The sequence below is a fragment of the Oryctolagus cuniculus genome, chromosome 7 (genome assembly GCF_964237555.1).
Source record: "Oryctolagus cuniculus chromosome 7, mOryCun1.1, whole genome shotgun sequence".
Lineage (NCBI taxonomy): Eukaryota > Metazoa > Chordata > Mammalia > Lagomorpha > Leporidae > Oryctolagus > Oryctolagus cuniculus.
The window spans coordinates 113,732,908-113,751,345 of record NC_091438.1 but is presented as its reverse complement, the minus strand read 5'-3'; the positions used below and the strand labels follow the sequence as shown (position 1 = coordinate 113,751,345).

Sequence of the window (18,438 nt, the reverse complement as noted above, 5' to 3'; positions counted from 1 at the left end):
ATTAGATCTTAAGCTCCTAGAGGGATAATGTCAGTCTTGCTTACTCCTATCTCACCAATACTTCATTATTGTCCAGATCATCTGTGCCCACTAAATATAATCTATTTTGTAAATTTTAAGGCATGTTTCTTTTGGTAGCTTAACAGCTGTGAAATCAGGATGTCTCATAGAATCAATGGCACGTGATAGATTAATTGGCTTTTCCTTTCATGATGCATATTGCAATCAATGTTATCTTAGATTCAGTGAAATGTGAATTGCTGAGAGCCTACGGTGGACCAGATTCTGTGTCAAGTCCCTTCATGCATTATTCATTATCCCATGTGATAGAAACTCTCTGAGGTAGGGATCATTATCTTCATTTGACAGATAAGGTTCAGAGTTGTACAATCAATTGCCCAGCATCACGATTTCTTTCTGTTTAGAAAAATGGAGTTGACATCAAAACCAAGTCTGATTTCAATGCCTATAATCTTTCCATTAGATTGTACTGTCTCCCAGTGGAAACTTCAGATAAATATATTTTAGAATCATTGTAACTGTATCCACCTTGGTGATCAATTCAAGCAATAAATGCCATCCTGAAGCGCTCTCAGAAGTGGTCAGTGCATATCAGTTAGTGTATTCCTGGTGACACAGTATCAGAAACCCATCTCAAATTAAGTAGAACAAATGCAGAATGCATTGGAAGTATTCACAGAGATCTCACAGCTCTAAGGCTGGGTGAAGATTAGATGTAACTGGGGCTCAGGAATGCTGGGAATTTCATCTCTAACAGGTTGACAATGTTGATAAAACCCTGTCTTGTCTTTCTGCCTCTCTCCATGTACAGCTTCATTCTTCTTTTTTATTATAGGCTCCTGATTTCCAGCAAAACAAAACCATGAGTTTTAACAGCTCTGGAATGCTACATCTTAGACCATAGTCTTATAAGTTAGTACAGTTCTAACTCTAGCTTGAAAATCCCAAGGAATGGACTTATTGATCCAAGTTTCAAGTATCCACCCACCCAGGACCCAGGCAACGGAGGCCTCAGTGGAGTCACACTGCATTGATATGGCCAGTCCCACAGTAATTATTCAAATAGAGCAGGAGAGAAAAAGGGCAAATCTCAAGAACAAGAGAGGAAGACAGAAGTCCCTGAGTGCCTGTTTTACAAAGCCACCAAAAATGTCTGGAAGCCAATCCAGATGATCAGAAAAGAAGGGCAAAAGTATTAGTTGCTGTGTCAGTGGTGGATAACAGGACTGAAAATGGGCCTTGAAGGATTTGAATATGTGGAGATAGGGAAGGGGGTGCTTTCAAGTGGGAAAAGAGAGTAACAAATACATGGTCTCCTTAGAAGCAGGTCATAGAACACAAACACTTAACTACTATGGAAACTTAGTGTCAGTGAGGAAAATACATATAAAGATATGAGAAAAGAGGGGGCTGGCACTGTGTCACAGCAGGTTAGAGCCCTGGCCTGAAGCACCAGCACCCTATATGGGCGTCGGTTCTGGTCCCAGTTGCTTCACTTCCCATTCAGCTCTCTGCTGTGCCTGGGAAAGCAGTAAAAGATGGCCCAAGTCCTTGGGCCCCTGCATCCACATGGGAGACCTGGAAGAAGCTCCTGGCTCCTGGCTTCGGATCGGCGCAGCTCTGGCCGTTGCGGCCATCTGCAGAGTGAACCAGCAGATGGAAGACCTCTCTCTCTGTCTCTGCCTCTCTCTGTGGCTCTGTCTTTCAAATAAATGATAGAATGGATGTTTGAAAAAAAAGATATGAGAAAAGAGACTGGACTTTGAAGGATTAGGGAAGGCTTCCTTGAAAAGGAAGTTTGAGCTATGATCCGAAGGATAAATAGGCAGTAACAGAGTGATGGCGTGGGATGCTGAAGAGCATGATTCCAGGTAGTGCAAAAGTCTGTGCCAAAGTTCCTGTGGCAGGGTCCATGGCAAGAGTGTAGAACTGAAAACATCAGCTATCTCTAATCTCTTTTTGGGTCTCACATAAAGCCCACAGGAGCCCTTTTTGCCAATCTAATCAAATCACTGGGCTTCTGAAAACTCTTCTCTTACTCCCCACCACCCATGGCAGCCCTTCTCAATAGCACTAGGGCACTTGCTGTGCCACAAATAACTTGCCATTTCCTTCAGAAACTGATTTCCCCAATCTGTTGGCTACAATCTCCATTTACTCCAGTGCACCCAACAAAACTAAAACTAGCAATTTTATGCATACCCTGGTGGTTCATTTTATGTGTGAGTTTGATGGGGCTCAGGGATACCTAGAGCGCTGCTAATCCATTATTTCTGAGTGTGGCTATGAGAGTGTTTGTTGGAGAGTGTTGCGTCTGAATCAGTAATGAGTAAAGAAGCTCTGTCTTCACCCATGTGGGCGGGCACTGCACCATCTGCTGAGGGCCAGAATAGAACGAAAAGGCAGAGGAACAGCGAATTCTCTCTCTTTTCTTGAGTGGGGACATACATCTTCCTCTGTCTTCTGACACTGGAGCCTCTGATGCTCAGCCTGCAGCCTCTGGGACCAGTGGGGGCACCCTCGCCACTGGCCCACAGGCCTCTGGAGGTGAGTGGATAGACTGGATTCCGCAGGTGGCCAGCATGCAGGCAGCCTACTGCGGAACTTGTAGATTCCACGGTCACGTGAGCCAACCCCCATAACAGGTCTCCTCACAGGAACTGGCATCGTGGCACAGCAGATTAAGCTACTGCTTGGGAAACCTGCATTCCATATTAGAGTGCTGGTACCTTGGTTTTCTTTTTCTTTCTTTTTCAAGATTAAAAAAAAAATCTGCTCTTGACTAAACTCCACCTTACCTTCCCCACAAGTTGAAATCAAATCTTTCTCTGTGAATTGTATCATGGTACTCCAGGCAGTCTTTGCTCATACTCTATTTTGTGGAAGAGAAATATGTAATGCAGTGACCAGGCTTTGTGGCTCAGTGGGTTAAGTTGCATCTATGATGCAGACATTCCATCTGAACACTGGTTCCAGTCCCAGATGCTCTGCTTCCTATCCAGCTCCCTGCTAATGTACCTGGGAAAGTGCCTGGATCTCTGCCACCCATGTGGGAGACCTGACCGAGCACTGACCATTGCAGCCATTTGGGTAATGAACTAGCAGATGGAACATCTTTTTGTCTCTGTCTCTCTCTCACTATCACTTTACCTCTCAAATAAATCTTTCTTGAAAAGCAAAACAATAGATACACACACACACACACACACACACAGGTGCTTCAGAAAGTTTATGGAAAATGGAATTAAAGGGTAAGTTTTTTTGTGTGTGAGAAGTTTTTCAAATCCATGCATAGTTTTTTTCACAATATACATTTTCCATGAACCTTTTGAAGACTCCTCATCTATTTATACATATGTGAATTTATCTCCTGTTGGTTCTGTCTCTCTGGAGAACCTGTGACAAAAGCTAGGAAGTACTGAAGAGAGTAAAATTCAACTACCCAGCTTAGAAGTCAGGTCTCCTCTTTGTTTTGCTTCCAGACACATCTTCCACTTCCAGGGCACCCTCCCTACATAGGAGAAGCACGTGAAGCTTAATGGTGCCCTGGGACAGTGTAATTAGCCTTCACTCTTCCTCCTACTTGCTTTCAGTCTGATGTGTTCACGTGCCTTCAGGAACGGATTCCTGGTAATGCAAGTGTTTCTTTGCACGCTCCTCTTTCCTGTGCACATAGTCACAGCATATTTCTTTAATGTGTTTCCCCCAGCACTCCACACAATGCTCTTTCAGGCAAGATTACTGTGTACCTTAGTGCCATTACAGCTCTTTCCTCTTTTTGAAATACCCAGATCCAAATCCCTCAGTATCCTGGTGCTGAAGAGTATTCATGACTATTAAGAAAAGATAACTAAATGTGATTGCATTTGTGAGAAAGGAACATTAGGAAGTCTTGGGTTGAACAGCTCAGTGGCACATTTGAGTTGCACTGTGGGTTTCTAGGAAGGGTAATTGGTATCCTGAGTTTCTCCAAGCTACTTAACCACACAGCCATTGTCTGAGGGACATCTGTGGGACTAGGAAATGCCCCCAAGGTCACATAGATGAGAATATGTGGAAATGTGGGATCTGAATTTATGATGGAGAAAAGTAAAGAAGGAAATGGGGGTAGGCATTTGACCTAGTGATTAAAACCCCCACATCCCACATGGGAAAACCCAGGTTCAAGTCCCAGCTCCACTCACAATTCTAACATTCCTGCTATTGCTCATCCTGGGAAGCATCAGGTGAGGGCTCAGGAGGTTAGATCCCTGCAACCCACATGGGAGAGACCTGGATTGCATTTCCAGTTCCAGGCTCTGGCCGGTACAGCCTCATCTGTTTTGGACATTTGGGGAGTGAACCAATGGCAAATGGGAAATACCTCTGTGTGTATGTGTGTGTGTGAGTGTGTGTGTGCGCGGGTGACTTTGTCCTTTTGCCTCTGAAATAAACAAATAAACAAAATAAAATAAAATAAAGTAAGGGGGGAGAAAAGAAGGAAACAGAGGCGGCACAGGAATAAAAGGAGGAAGAGGAAGACACTCCCACCCCCAAATCCGGAGGTCTCTCAGATTTCCCTTACCTAGAAACAATTGCTTTTTTTTTTCTCTTGGCAGAGTAGACCAGAGTTGAGCTGTGCATGGGGTATAAAAATATGCAAAGCCACCTCCAGGTGCCAGTGAGGGGCCGGAATGGCAGCCATGCTGGGGTAAGGAGTGAGCCTCTCTTCCGTGGAGTCCCAGCTGCAGGAAACACAGGCAGCACTCACCACAGGGCTGTGATGAGGCCTTTTGCAGCAACCTTTCCTTCCTCGTCTCAAACAATAGCTCTTCTCTGTAAGCTGCTCAGAGTTCACTGAAGGAACAGATTCAAAAGTCAGGGGGCTGTGGACACCATTATATAATTATTCTACTGGGATTGTTTCAGCTACAGAGTCAAACTGGCATTTGAATCCCTAGAACCAACACTGTATTAATATTAATAACAATTTTGTTAATCATTGTTGCCATATATCCAGCGTCTTCTATGCATCAGGAAAAGTGCAAAACAGTATGCATAGTCAATGTTCAAACAATGTGTGAGATTATTTTAAGGATGCCTTCTGTGTCCTCTAAGTTCACGTCTGCTTCACCAACTCTGGATGCAGTCAAGGTCACATTTTTATTATTCAAAATTAAGATTAGCTTGGCTCTTACTTTTCTCCCTTTGCTTCCTCCCTTTGAATTGCTTCCTTAATCCAAAAGCCCAGTGCTATTTCTAACACCTCTCCAAGGAAGAATAGGAGAGTCTGGTCTGTAGATGAGTGGCTCTATTTTCAGCTCTAATTTCTGACACCATTGCATGGGGTCATCCTCACAGCCAGATCTTTTGTATTTATGGCTCATCCTTACTTCCTGCTCTTGAGATTGCTTTGCTGTTTTAGATTCCTTCAAAGCTTAGGAGAATTTTTGAATATACATATAAATCACTTAATTTTTGAAACAGAAAGAGGAAGAGAGAGAGAGAGAGAGAGAGCGAGCTCCCATTGCTGGTCCTCAAATGCCCACAACAACTAGGGCTGGGCCAGGTCAACACCAGGAGCTGGGAACTAAGTCCAAGTCTCCCACATAAGTAACAAGGACCCAATTAATTGAGTCATCACTGATGCCTCCCAGCGTCTACATTAGCAGGAAGCTGGAGTCAGGAGTTACATCTGGGAATTGACCCTGGTTAGTCCGATGTGGGATTCAGGCAGGCATGTTAACCACAAGGCCAAATGCTTGCTTCCATAAGGGATGTTTTAAAGAAGGCCAATGCAACTAACCCAGTATTATTCTTGGCCAAGTGGGCTCCACACAGGGACCTCCAAATGTCCTCACAGCATACCCACAAGCAGAATCCTAGACCATACAGTTGGCTGAAATGATCCTGCTTTGCAATCATCTTAAAGTTGGTACTGAACCTGGATCTTCAGCTCGGAAAATATCTTCGTGGGAATTAAATTTGGCAATCACAGTGTCCTGTTGCCAGTATTAATCAGCCATGACTATTTGTGGTCATTGGAAAAGGAGTAATGAAGTTTGACATCCAAAAGCAAGTCCTGATCTCAAGACCTTCATGCTCACAGGCTTCTGGATTCCTATGCAAAATTGCCTCTATCCATCTAAGTGATCCTCACTGCACACTGAGGGAGGCAGACTAGATAGTCCTGAAAGACTTACTGGCAGAATTGTCTCTGCAGTGGGTGTGTGTGGTGGTGTCGAGGGGTCACTGCCTCAAATGCATGGCTCTTTTCAGATCAAAGAGAGTTGGCCCTACTGGCTTCCAGGTATTATCATAGACAATTTTTATTTATTTATTTTATTTTTATTTTTATTTTTTTTTATTATTTTTTGACAGGCAGAGTGGACAGTGAGAGAGAGAGACAGAGAGAAAGGTCTTCCTTTTGCCGTTGGTTCACCCTCCAATGGCCGCCGCGGCCAGCGTGCTGCGGCCGGCGCACCGCGCTGATCCGATGGCAGGAGCCAGGATCCAGGTGCTTTTCCTGGTCTCCCATGGGGTGCAGGGCCCAAGCACCTGGGCCATCCTCCACTGCACTCCCTGGCCACAGCAGAGAGCTGGCCTGGAAGAGGGGCAACCGGGACAGAATCCGGCGCCCCGACCGGGACTAGAACCCGGTGTGCCGGCGCCGCTAGGCAGAGGATTAGCCTAGTGAGCCGCGGCGCCGGCCCATAGACAATTTTTAAATGGCAGCTTGTTAAAGGCAATTTTAAATGGCAGTTCCAAAATGGTGGTTTACTTTAAAAATAGTTTAAATCCACTCAGGTGCATTTAGCACTCTGCTTTCTGTCTGGCTTGCTGGTTCCTTCTCATTCTCTTACATGCTATAGGGGAACACAGAATCCCTTGTTTTTCTCTCTTTCTCTTGATGTCTGAATCCTAGTCTTGAGCATCAACTATGCTGGTGACCCTACACATCTCATTCCTTTACCTGAACTCCGTTGGTAACACTTACCTAGAGTCTGGCACTTAGATGGTTCCCAATAAACTAAACAAAAATCTTTGAAAGGCACAGAAAGACAGAGAAAGAAATCTTTCTTCTTCTGAAGAATCTGTCTATTTTTCAAATGTTTACAACAGCCAAGTCTGGGTGAGACTGAAGTCAGGAGCCAAGAGCCAGGAACTCAATCCAGGTCTCCCACGTTGGTGGCAGGGCCCAAGTACTTTAACTTTAACCTGTTGCCTTCTGGAGTGAACATGAGTAGGAAGTTGGAATCAAGAGCAGAGCTAGGACTTGACCCAGGCACTCTGATACAGGATGCAGGTGTCTCAACTGGTAGTTTAAAGCACAACCCACACCACAATTTTAATAAGTAATTTTTTAAAAAATTATTTATTTGAAAGGTAGTATTACAGAGAGTAGGAGAGACAGCTTGAGAAATCGATCTTCCAACCACCTGGGGCCAGCACTGTGACATAGAAGGGAAAACAGGCATCTGTGACAAGAGCATCCCATATGGTGCGAGTTTGAGTCTGGCTACTCCAATTCGAATCCAGCACCCTGCTAATGCACCTGAGAAGGCAATGGAGGAGGGCCCAAGTGCGTGGGCCCCTGCATTCATGTGGGAGACCCAGAAAATGCTCCTGGCTTCATATTGGCCCAGCGCTGGCCATTGTACCCATTTGAGGAGTGACCCAGCAGATGGAAGAGCTCTTTCTCTGTCTCTCCCTCCCTCTCTCTCTCTCTCTCTCTCTCTCTCTCTCTCTTTTTTTTTTTTTTTTTTGACAGGCAGAGTGGCCAGTGAGAGAGAGAGAGACAGAGAGAAAGGTCTTCCTTTTGATGTTGGTTCACCCTCCAATGGTCACTGTGGCCAGCGTGCTCTGCGACCAGCGCACTGTGCTGATCCGAAGCTAGGAGCCAGGTGCTTCTCCTGGTCTCCCATGCAGGGGGCCCAAGTACTTGGGCCATCCTCCACTGCACTCCTGGGCCATAGCAGAGATCTGGCCTGGAAGAGGGGCAACAGGGACAGAATCCAGCGCCCCGACCGGGATTAGAACCCGTGTGCCGGCGCTGCAGGCAGAAGATTAGCCTATTGAGATGCGGCGCCAGCGCCCCCCCCCCCTTGTAACTCCATTTTTCAAATAAAGTTTTAAAAAAATTCTTCCATCTGCTGATTCACTCCAAAATGACTGTCAATGGCTGGGGCTGGGTCAAGTTGAATCGAGGAGCCTAGAAATCCATTTAGGTCTCCCAAATGTGTGCAGGGTCCAAAGATTTGAACAATCTTATGCTGCATTGCCAGACACATTAGCAGGGAGCTGGATTGGAAGTGCAGCAGCTGGGCATCCATATGGGATGCTGGCTTGGCAGGCGGTGGCTTAACCCACTGCCCCAGTAAATAAATTTGTTATCTTGACATACCAATAAATGTCATTTGCACACCTCCCTATCTTACAAACTAAGCCTATCAGAAATTGAGCTTTCCTTCCCAGAGAGGTTGGCTCTCCAAGTGTGCAGTCAGTCAGTTGTGTCGCCAGCTGCTCAACGTAACTTCCAGTCTGGGGGTTCATTTTGAACCATCCCTGCATTGCACTTCCTGGTCTGCTCTGGTCAATTTCCCACCTATAAAGTGGGGATTATAATAGTGAGGTTCTTGAGAACCCTAGATGAGTTAAGGTGAATTTAAAAGTGTCTGAAAAGTAGCTAACATATACAAGGCAATAAATACCAACTACTATGATTTTTTAATTCAGAAATCAAAAATTAGCACATGTGACTGGACTTAGAACTTGCAGTCACTCTGAAGATATACAATGCAACCTTCACCCAAGATGAGATTTGCCAGTCAAGGAAGGGGACATCACACACACACACACACACACACACACCCCAAGAGTATTGAAAAGGTCTATTACTGTCTAGGGAGAGCAGAATGGCTTACAAGCAGGTCTGAAAATGGCTTGAGAGAACAGGGAAAGGACATGTGGTGGTCGGGACTGCGGCTGGTGTGAGGGCTCTGCTGCATGGTTTGAACTTCCTACTGGTACCAAAGGAGGGACCACTGGTCTTTCTTATCAGCTTTCCCAGATGTGAAGAAGAAGGAACACAGAAAGGGTGAGGCTTAAAAGCTGTCAGCAATGTTGAAGAAAGTTTATGGGAGGCCATTGTTTTAGACTGGGCTCCTGCACTTGGCTAAACAGACCAGACCAAACCAGAATGGAGTCACTCATGTTCCATGTACTCAAACAAATCTTTGAGACAAGCCAGTTTTCAAAACACGAAACAAAACAAAAACCTCAAAAGAGTCACAGCTACTGATCAAAAGGGGTCCAGTTGACTTGAGTAAATGCGATAAGCCTTAACCCTTAAGGAACGTAACTGAAAAGACCCATCCTCTTTTCATTGTTTCTCTTTCCTCCGTCATTTTCCATCTATAAAGCTAACAGCTCATTGGAAAATTCACTCGATTTTGGAGAATGAGTTGCTGCCCAATTCTAGAATTGCAAATGAAAGCGAATTAGATCTTTCAACCAAGTTTATTTATTATAATTCTGTCTTTTGGCAGCAAGTATTTTTTTATTAATGGAATTAAACTTTTACAGAGCTAATAAGGCAAACCACAGCCGATTGGCTACCAAATGTTTTTAATTTTTCATTCCTCCCTCTCCTTCTTGTGACCTTGAACGAATGAAGACCCTAATTACTCTTTAACTTCAAGCTGCACAAAATCTCCTGCTGGCTTCTCTACCCCTTTACCTCTTCTTTCTTTGGGGCTTTTTTGGCCTAACCCTTTGTTATGAAACCAGTATTATAAATGTGAGTTTCCTTCTCATTTTGAAGTTTAAAGCAGCTTCCTATGTGCTGTTTTGAAAACACGGGCCAAAAATTCTTTGACATGCTTTGCAAAGAGAAATGGGTTGTATTTCTCCTCCCCTTGATTCTGTTTCAACCAATGAGATACAACAAAAATGATGCATGTGACTTCCTAGATTAGACCAGTAAGATCACACAGCTCTTCCTAGTTCTCTTAGAAGAAGTAAGCCATAATCTGAGAAGACTGCCTCCTTCCTGGTGATAGATCCCAATGAGTTCCAAGTCGGCAGCCAGCATCAACAACTGCCTTGTGAATGAAAATTTTGGATACCCAGCCCAGTTAAGCCTTCAAATGACTGTAGCCTCAGCAGACATCTGCAACCAAATGAGGGCTCCTAGCAAAGAGTTCAGAGTAGGCCCTTTCCAAAGTCTGATGCATTACACTGTAAACAAATTGGATGTCTGTTGTTTTACACCACTAATTTTAGGAAACCTTATTATGCAGCAAAATTAATAAAATACTCTCACTTAAGCATTTAAAAATTAGCATCATCAAAGTATAATTTTTAAAAATATATATATAAAGAAATAAACAGTGAGCACATGCCCAAGATTAATCAAACTCATTAAGAAAGGGATCAACAGATAAATACAGATTATTTGAAAAAATTATGTGCTATAGCAGTGCTTTTAGGCACTGAAGAAAAAATGTTGGAGTAAGAGTATTATATTAAATGCAAAAGTGGTTAATGTCCTATAGGGCAATGATACCTAAACATCTGGAGTTATTTTTCTTCTAAACAAAAATAATTTGTATCCATGTTAGAAAATAATCTACATACCATTTTGTTTCATCATTGAATCTTGGCCTTCAATAACAGCAAATAGTGTGTTAAACAATGGTACAAGAACTAAGACATCCTTGGGTAGGCCAACAGAAGAAGTGTATTCTTTTATGATAATGAAAGAATACACAATTAATATTTGTCTAAATCTTTAATAGTTTTTCTTAATAGTACCTACACTCGATCTCACCTTTCCATAAAGATTTTCTTCAGGTTGAAAACAACCCAGGAACAAATTAATAAAATACTCTCATTTAAGCATTTAAAAATTAGCATCATCAAAGTATAATTTTTAAATATACTTGGTATAAAATCGAGTAGTGGAACATCAGTGTCTGTGACAGACAGTGGGGTTTAAGAAAGGGTTTTGTCTTAACACCTTCAAGCCTTATCATGCTATTGCTCATCTGCTTTGTGTATAATGGCTATCATTTAGAAAATTCTGTGATTTCCAATATTATGTGGGTTAGAGTGCCAACTGTATATTTTCCATTAGAAATAATGGTCCTCTTAACAATAAGGGAGGTTATTTAGGCGACTGTTTTGTTTATTATATCTTGAGACTCAAAGTCTCCATTTATAGAGAGCAATATTTAAGTTGGAAATACTTGTACAAACAACAACAACAGCAACAACAAAAGCAAAAAAGCAGAACATGCCCTGGACTAGGAGTCCTCTTTCTAAGCTACTTACTTACCAGTTCAATCACTCTGTGATACCTGGTTTCCTGATCTACAAAATGTGGCTAATAACCTTTGAGAGAGGTTTAGAAATGGTACAGCTCTGTTTACAAGAATTAGTACTAATACTTATGTGAGGACATGCGTGGTGGAAAAGGAGAAAATCCATTCAAGCACATTGCTGTCAGTGCAGCCCCGCCCACTTGTCTGGAGCCAAACTTTTTTTTTTTTTTTTTTTTTTTTTTTGACAGGCAGAGTGGATAGTGAGAGAGAGACAGAGAGAAAGGTCTTCCTTTTGCCGTTGGTTCACCCTCCAATGGCCGCCGCGGCTGGCGCGCTGCGGCCGGCGCACCGCGCTGATCCGATGGCAGGAGCCAGGAGCCAGGTGCTTTTCCTGGTCTCCCCATGGGGTGCAGGGCCCAAGCACCTGGGCCATCCTCCACTGCACTCCCTGGCCACAGCAGAGAGCTGGCCTGGAAGAGGGGCAACCGGGACAGAATCCGGCACCCCGACCGGGACTAGAACCCGGTGTGCCGGCGCCGCTAGGCGGAGGATTAGCCTAGTGAGCCGCGGCGCCGGCCACTTTTTTTTTTTTTTTTTTTTTTTTTGACAGGCAGAGTTAGACAGTGAGAGAGAGAGAGAGAGAGAGAGAGAGGTCTTCCTTCCATTGGTTCACCCCCCAAATGGCTGCTACAGCTGGCATGCTGCGCCGATCCTAAGCCAGGAGCCAGGTGCTTCCTCCTGGTCTCCCACGCAGGTGCAGGGTCCAAGCACTTGGGCCATCCTCCACTGCTCTCCTGAGCCACAGCAGAGAGTTGGACTGGAAGAGGAGCAACCGGGACAGAATCCGGCACCCCAACCACCGGGACTAGAACCCAAGGTGCTGGTGCTGCAGGCGGAGGATTAGCCTAGTGAGCCGCAGCGCTAGCCCAAACTTTTAATGCCTCTAACTGTAAACCATGGAATGGCCCAAGTGAACATGTTATTTTAACATCTACTGGCAGGAGTCACTCAGGAAATCTCCTCTTCCCCTGAGGAGTGACTCATGAAAAGGGCTCAAAAAAACCAAAAGTGAGCTGGGGAAGTTTCCTAAGACTTGAACACATTGCTCAAAAAATGAGCCTACCCCAAGGGAGGGAGCACTCACGCAGATTCAGGATTGGCATTGAACTGGATGGAGACCCAGGCTCTGTCACTCTGAGGCCACATGACAGCAGAAAGGTGCTAATCCTCTTTTGAGTTTCCATATCCTTATCCTACAGGTGGAGAGAAGGGTACTCATTTCAAGGAGCTGATGCAATTGAAGATAGGAAAAACCAGATTTCTTTACACAGTAGGTAGTGAAGGAAAAACCCAGGTCTCCACTGACGATGAATACCTGGTGGTATATTCACAAGATAGAACAGACTCAGCAGTGAGAGTAACAACGGCAGCTATCTGCACCAGATCTGCATCTTTGTGATGTAATCAATATGTGAGTCCATGTGTATACACACAAATTCACACAGGTACTTTAAAATATTGTTGGAAACATGGAATTAAAAGCAACGTTTATTTTTGGTGCAAAACAATTTGAAATCCATGCATAATTTTTTTGATAACACATATTCCATGAACTTTCTGAAGATCCCTCATATACATACAGTGTGTATGTGTGATGTGTATATGATTTTGTATAAACAGTACAGTAAAAGAAGAATATAAACATCGCAAGAGTTAAGGAACTTAGAAAAGTGGTTAACAGGGAGAGGAAAGAAAAAGAATACATGGGAAGAGAGATAAGTGCCAATGTTGCAGTTTTAATGTTTGGTAGCAGGTTCAATGAATACAATCTTTATTTTATTATTTATGCAATGAAAGATGAGAAAATGGAGAGTATATCATGGACTATGGATTATAATTAACTCAATTTTTGCAAGAACAACACAGAACAAACATTCTGTAACTAATGTTGACTAGTTTATGGGGCTTTTCTTCTCCCAGAAATGTTAAAATAAAAGGGGTGAAGCATTTTCTGGAACCCAGTTCACCTTGGATGTGCAGTCGTTGGTCCCACACATCTTATTTAAGCAAAAGCAGTCATGGAGTTAGGTGTGCTTCGTGGTTTCTGTCTTTGGAAACTGTGCCACTTGTAGTAATTTGCTTCCAGCTTCTATTCCCCACTAACTTGCAAAATATAAGGAAAATGCTGAAGATATTCAAATAATTAGGGGGGAATATTGTAATGGCAACAAGATAAAGACTTCAGAGCTTACACACAAGGGCTCTCCCAGCCTCACATCCAACTCAGATGTGCCCTTCAGCACAATTTCATCCCAGTGCAGTCAGACCCAAAGTCTGGCTGTTCCCTTATCTGGAACGCCTGTTCTTTTTCTCCTCTTGGAAAATTCCTTTTCTTCTCTCAGAACCACACTCAAATCACTTCCTGTATGAAGTTTTTTTTCTGAACACCCCACAAGAGTTGATTGCTACCCACCGCCTCCAGGCTGCTCAATTACATAAAAACACCACCCCTACAGACCTGAGCACACAACCATCGAGGTTATTTCTTCATCATGGCCTCTCACACTCATGAGGAGGCGGCATCCCCACTTCACCTCAGACAACTCTGGCCCCTCACAGCATGTACATAAAAACTGGCGTGAGGGATCGGGTGAGAGATTAGTATATTAAATGCTGCAAGTCTCTACTCACTGGCGAATCTCTCATTGTCGAGTGGCACGCACTGTGAGTACCAAAGAGACCAAACACCTGCTCAGGGAAGGTTCTGGGAGAAGTGAGTTTGGTGTGGAGCCTTGAAAGATCAGACATGCAGAGGGGATAACCTTGCATGCTGGCTCCCTCAATCTCTGGCTGTCCTCTCTCTTGATCTCCCCCAGAAGCCTCTCCTTCATCCTAGTAACAGACTCACTGGAGTCCCAGTGAGGGAGATCACTCTCTTGTGAGTGTTTCACAGGAAACACATGAACACTCACAGACACAATTACGGGTGGCTTGGGAAAAATTTCCAGAGGGAGAAAATTCTAAGGTGTTTTTATGTACCTCCTATTTGGTGAAATACATTCCCTGTCCTGGAAACGTGGGTGAATGGGAAGGAAGGAATGGCAGAGTCATGAACTCGGGCTGCAAGTGAGGTCAGCTGGACAGTGAATGCTGTAGGAGCCCCTATGGAGTGACACATTGCACTCTTCACGCTGGAGTGTGCTCATGTGCACATACTATGGGCTACCAAGTAAAGACCACACAGGACGGTGTTAGGGCTAAAGAGCAGGATTTGGAATTAGAACAAGACTCAAACCCAGATTTCAGACAACTGGCCAAATATCCTTCCCCGGACAAGTTACCTAACATTTTTTGATCATTTACTTCACCACTGATTAAATGGAAAAGAAATAATACATATACCTCATAGGATTGTTGTAAGATTGTGATATAAAGCAATCAGTGCATTGGAAATGTTCAATAAACAGTAGCAGTTGCTATTACGAAAACTCCCTGAGTCTGCTTCTTGAAGGAAAATAAAACGATGAGGGGCAGGCAATGTTACCTCAGAAGGGGAAGATGAGGCAGGATTTTGTGAAAATACTTAGAATAGTACTGAGCACAAAGCTCTGTGCTCAGTGAATAGCTGCACAAGAAGAAACATAAAAATTCAGACACTGATCTAGGATTTGTTAAACTTTTTTTGGATGGGGGGAATAACGCTAGCTATGAACTATTTTGCACACACACATACACACACAGAGTCTAAATTATGAATAAAATTCTATTGTCCCTCCGTATTCTATGAAAAATGGGTTCTTTGGCTCTTTCGTTTAAAATCGCTGCTTGAAATGAAGATATAAAGGACAGTAGAGGAAATGGAAATATGGTGAGGGTGAATTCCCTTTCTTTTGTTTTCAGTGAATGAGTCTACTATGCAATTTAAAACTCAGCTAACTAGGACAGAAACAGCCTTAAGTACAAATCACCAAACACCTTTGTGAAGAAATAGGAAACAATGGCAAATATTTAATCTTTCCTTTCTGAAGTGGGACTGGTTTATTCTCTGTTCTTTTTGAACACGATATAGGCTGTATTCTCCTTTTGCCTTTTCCTTTGATTAGAGCTAATGGAATAAGCCTCCCGATGTCCTCATTTTCAATTCTTCAACCTGTCTGGACTTCTGCCTCCAAAGGTTACAATTGCTATGAAGTCATGTAATCCATCATTACTCTCTGGACAGATTTATCAGAGCTTTCTCCCCACTGAGGTCTGGAAGCATGGTGAATCTGACATCCAGGATTGCCCACGGGGGTTGGACATTATATTTACAGTACCCAAACCCAAAGCTAAAAACCAAACAACTCCCCTGAGCCCCAGAATTTTAGATTTAAGTAGAAGTGGGTAATAAGATGTTTCACTTAAATGTACCCGTTAGGGTAGGAAAGTGCCTCGTAAGTAAGGAAATAAGCCTTGTGTAAGTACTGGTCACATGTAGGGACTAAATTTGTGGACTCAGTTTCAATTAATTTGTCTTTTCCCAGAGACTAAGGTTACCCTTTTTCAACACTTTTGGGTTGAATCAAACATTCACATTCATAGAATCACAAACACTGAGGCTTAGAGGAATGTCTAAAAGAATATTTGTGTGCTCATAGCAAGCATCAATAATGATTACAGCACAATTTCTTGTTGAAAGTATAAAAGTAGCCGCTATCAATTAGCTGGAGTTGCCATAGGACTAGAAATCTATTGCCATCTGTTATTCTAAGGACTGCCTCTGTGGAGTATCTTTGTCACCATCTCCAGACTCAAGCCTCTTGTGCAGGGAGCTCCTGGTCGCCTGTTCTGTCTTGCATTGCAGAACTTTCTTATATCCAAGAGTCATCATCTGTCTACCCTTTGGGAGCTGATTTTCTTCCTCGGGGTTACATAAAATATATCTAATCCCTCTTCCACTTGACAGACATTCATCAGAGTTTTTAATTAATCATTTCATTTGTATTTCTTGTGCATTATGTCCTAGGCACTGTGCCAGACATGTGTAGTATCATAATGAGCAAGTTAGATCTCTGTTCTTACATCGCTTGTATCTCGGCAGGGAAGATATTTGGTGATTCCACGGACTAACCACTCCAAATTCCCTAAACACTTAGATGAAGTTGTTCCTTCATCCTGTCCAGTCTCTTTTGAATTTCTTCTCATTCATCTAGGACTTCTCAAAGGGTGGGGCCTAAATAACCAGGAGGAAAGCAGTGAAGAAGAAAGCTTGCCAACTACTATTCTTCTAGATTAAGTACTTTATCCTGTTAGTCTCTGAAGTCCTCATCACTGGATCCTCCAGCTACTCTATGGGATAGGGGGTGAGCTCAATGAGTAAATAATCTGAAAGAGGTGTAAATTTCATTATGATCTGAGGCTCTCCTGTATAGGGATCTTTATTAATTAAGGCTGTGGACTTGCACATTCAAGTCTCAGCTTTAAGCAGTATGACCAGTTTTATGCGTGAGCTGTGTAGGTGTATGGTGGACGTCATGCTCAGGTGGATTCTGAACTTGGTTTAATGCTCTACTATCACTTGATATTCTTAATGATTTTTCAACAAGAGGCCCTGCATATTTATTTTCACTGGGTCTCATAAATCATGTAGCAGGTTCTGCAAGCAAGTTACTTAACGTCTCTGTGTTTTAATATCCTCATCTAGGAAACAAGGGTCATAGTGTAATCTACTACACAGTTTCCAGAAAGCTTTGGATGAAGCAATGTGTGCCATGTCTATCTAACCTTGTAAGCCCCACTACCAATATAAGCCAATGGCTGGTTACTAGGAATTTCTGAGATGAATCATTTTGAATGTACTATGCATGCTGCCAAAGTGAGAACTTCTAAATGTTATGTACCATTAGTTTCATTTATTGTATCTCTGTCATTTTGTAAATTTTTTTTCCTTTTATATGAGAGACAGACTCCCCAAATGTCCACAGTAGCTGGGGTGGGCTGTAGTCAAAGCTGGGAACTGGGAACACAATTCAGGTTTTTCTCATGGGTGGCAAGAATTCAACCACTTGAGGCATCCTAGGGTCTGCATTAAGAAACTGGAGTTACATTTGGAGTCAGGAGCCAGAGCTGAGAATTGAAGCCAGACTCCAATGTGGGGCACAAGCATCCCAACCTCGAGGTGTAATGCCTCTCCCTACACCTTTGTAGCTTTCCTTACTAGATAATATATGTTTGGGAAAGGAGAGTTAATTTTAAAGACAAACAAACACCCAAGCATCTAGTTTCTTTGGTTGCACAAGACAAACTGTTTCTGGCTAATTTATGCAAAAGCGAATTTTTGGAATGATAATGTGGTCTTAAAATAAACAAAAATGTTAATAAGGCTGAAGAGTCAAGCTTGGAAATGAACAGGAACTAAGACGGTCCTTCCAAGGTGGAAGAGTTTGGGCAGGGGAAGAATGCATGAGATTCTGTCATTCATCCTGTTTGTCAAACCACTGAAGATCAAATACCAGGGGCCAGTGCTGCAGTATAGAGGGTAAAGCTGCCATTGCAGTGCCAACATCCCATATGTGTGTCGGTTTGAGTCCCAGCTGCTCCACTTCTGGTCCAGCTCCCTGCTAATGTGCCTGGGAAAGCAGCGGAAGATGGCCCAAGTCCTTGGGCCCCTGCACTCACATGGGAGACCTGGAAGAAATTCCAGGCTTCTGGCTTCAGATGGGCCCAGCTTCAGCTGTTTGTGGCCATTTGGGGAGTGAACCAGCAGCTGGAAGACCTCTCTTTCTACCTATGCGTCTGCCTCTCTGTAACTCTGCCTTTCAAATAAATAAATAAATCTTAAAACAAAAAAAAGATCAAATTCCAGAGAGGGAGTGTCTAGGACTTGGTTTGACTCACATGCTCACCACTAGGCCAGGGCAGGGCATGGCTTCTGACCTCAGCATTCCCATAGATTGAAGGATTCAGGGTTGACAAAATGCAAAATTAGATGCTGGTGTGTAGGAGAAATAGGTCCAGAAAACCAGAAACAAAACAACAAATTCCCTGTCTGCTCTGCACCTGGCAGCACACTAGCAGCTTTTTTATAGCATTCATTGAGATTATAAACAGTGTGTAGCACGAGATAGGCATTCTG

At 43.3% G+C, this 18,438-nt stretch overlaps 1 long non-coding RNA gene across 2 annotated transcripts in view; it reads right to left on the bottom strand.

Moving 5' to 3' along the window:
• The window catches only part of LOC127493452 (uncharacterized), a 139,665-nt gene that overhangs the window by 104,926 nt on the left and 16,301 nt on the right, over positions 1-18,438 (bottom strand). The gene's annotated exons all lie outside the window — the stretch shown is intronic.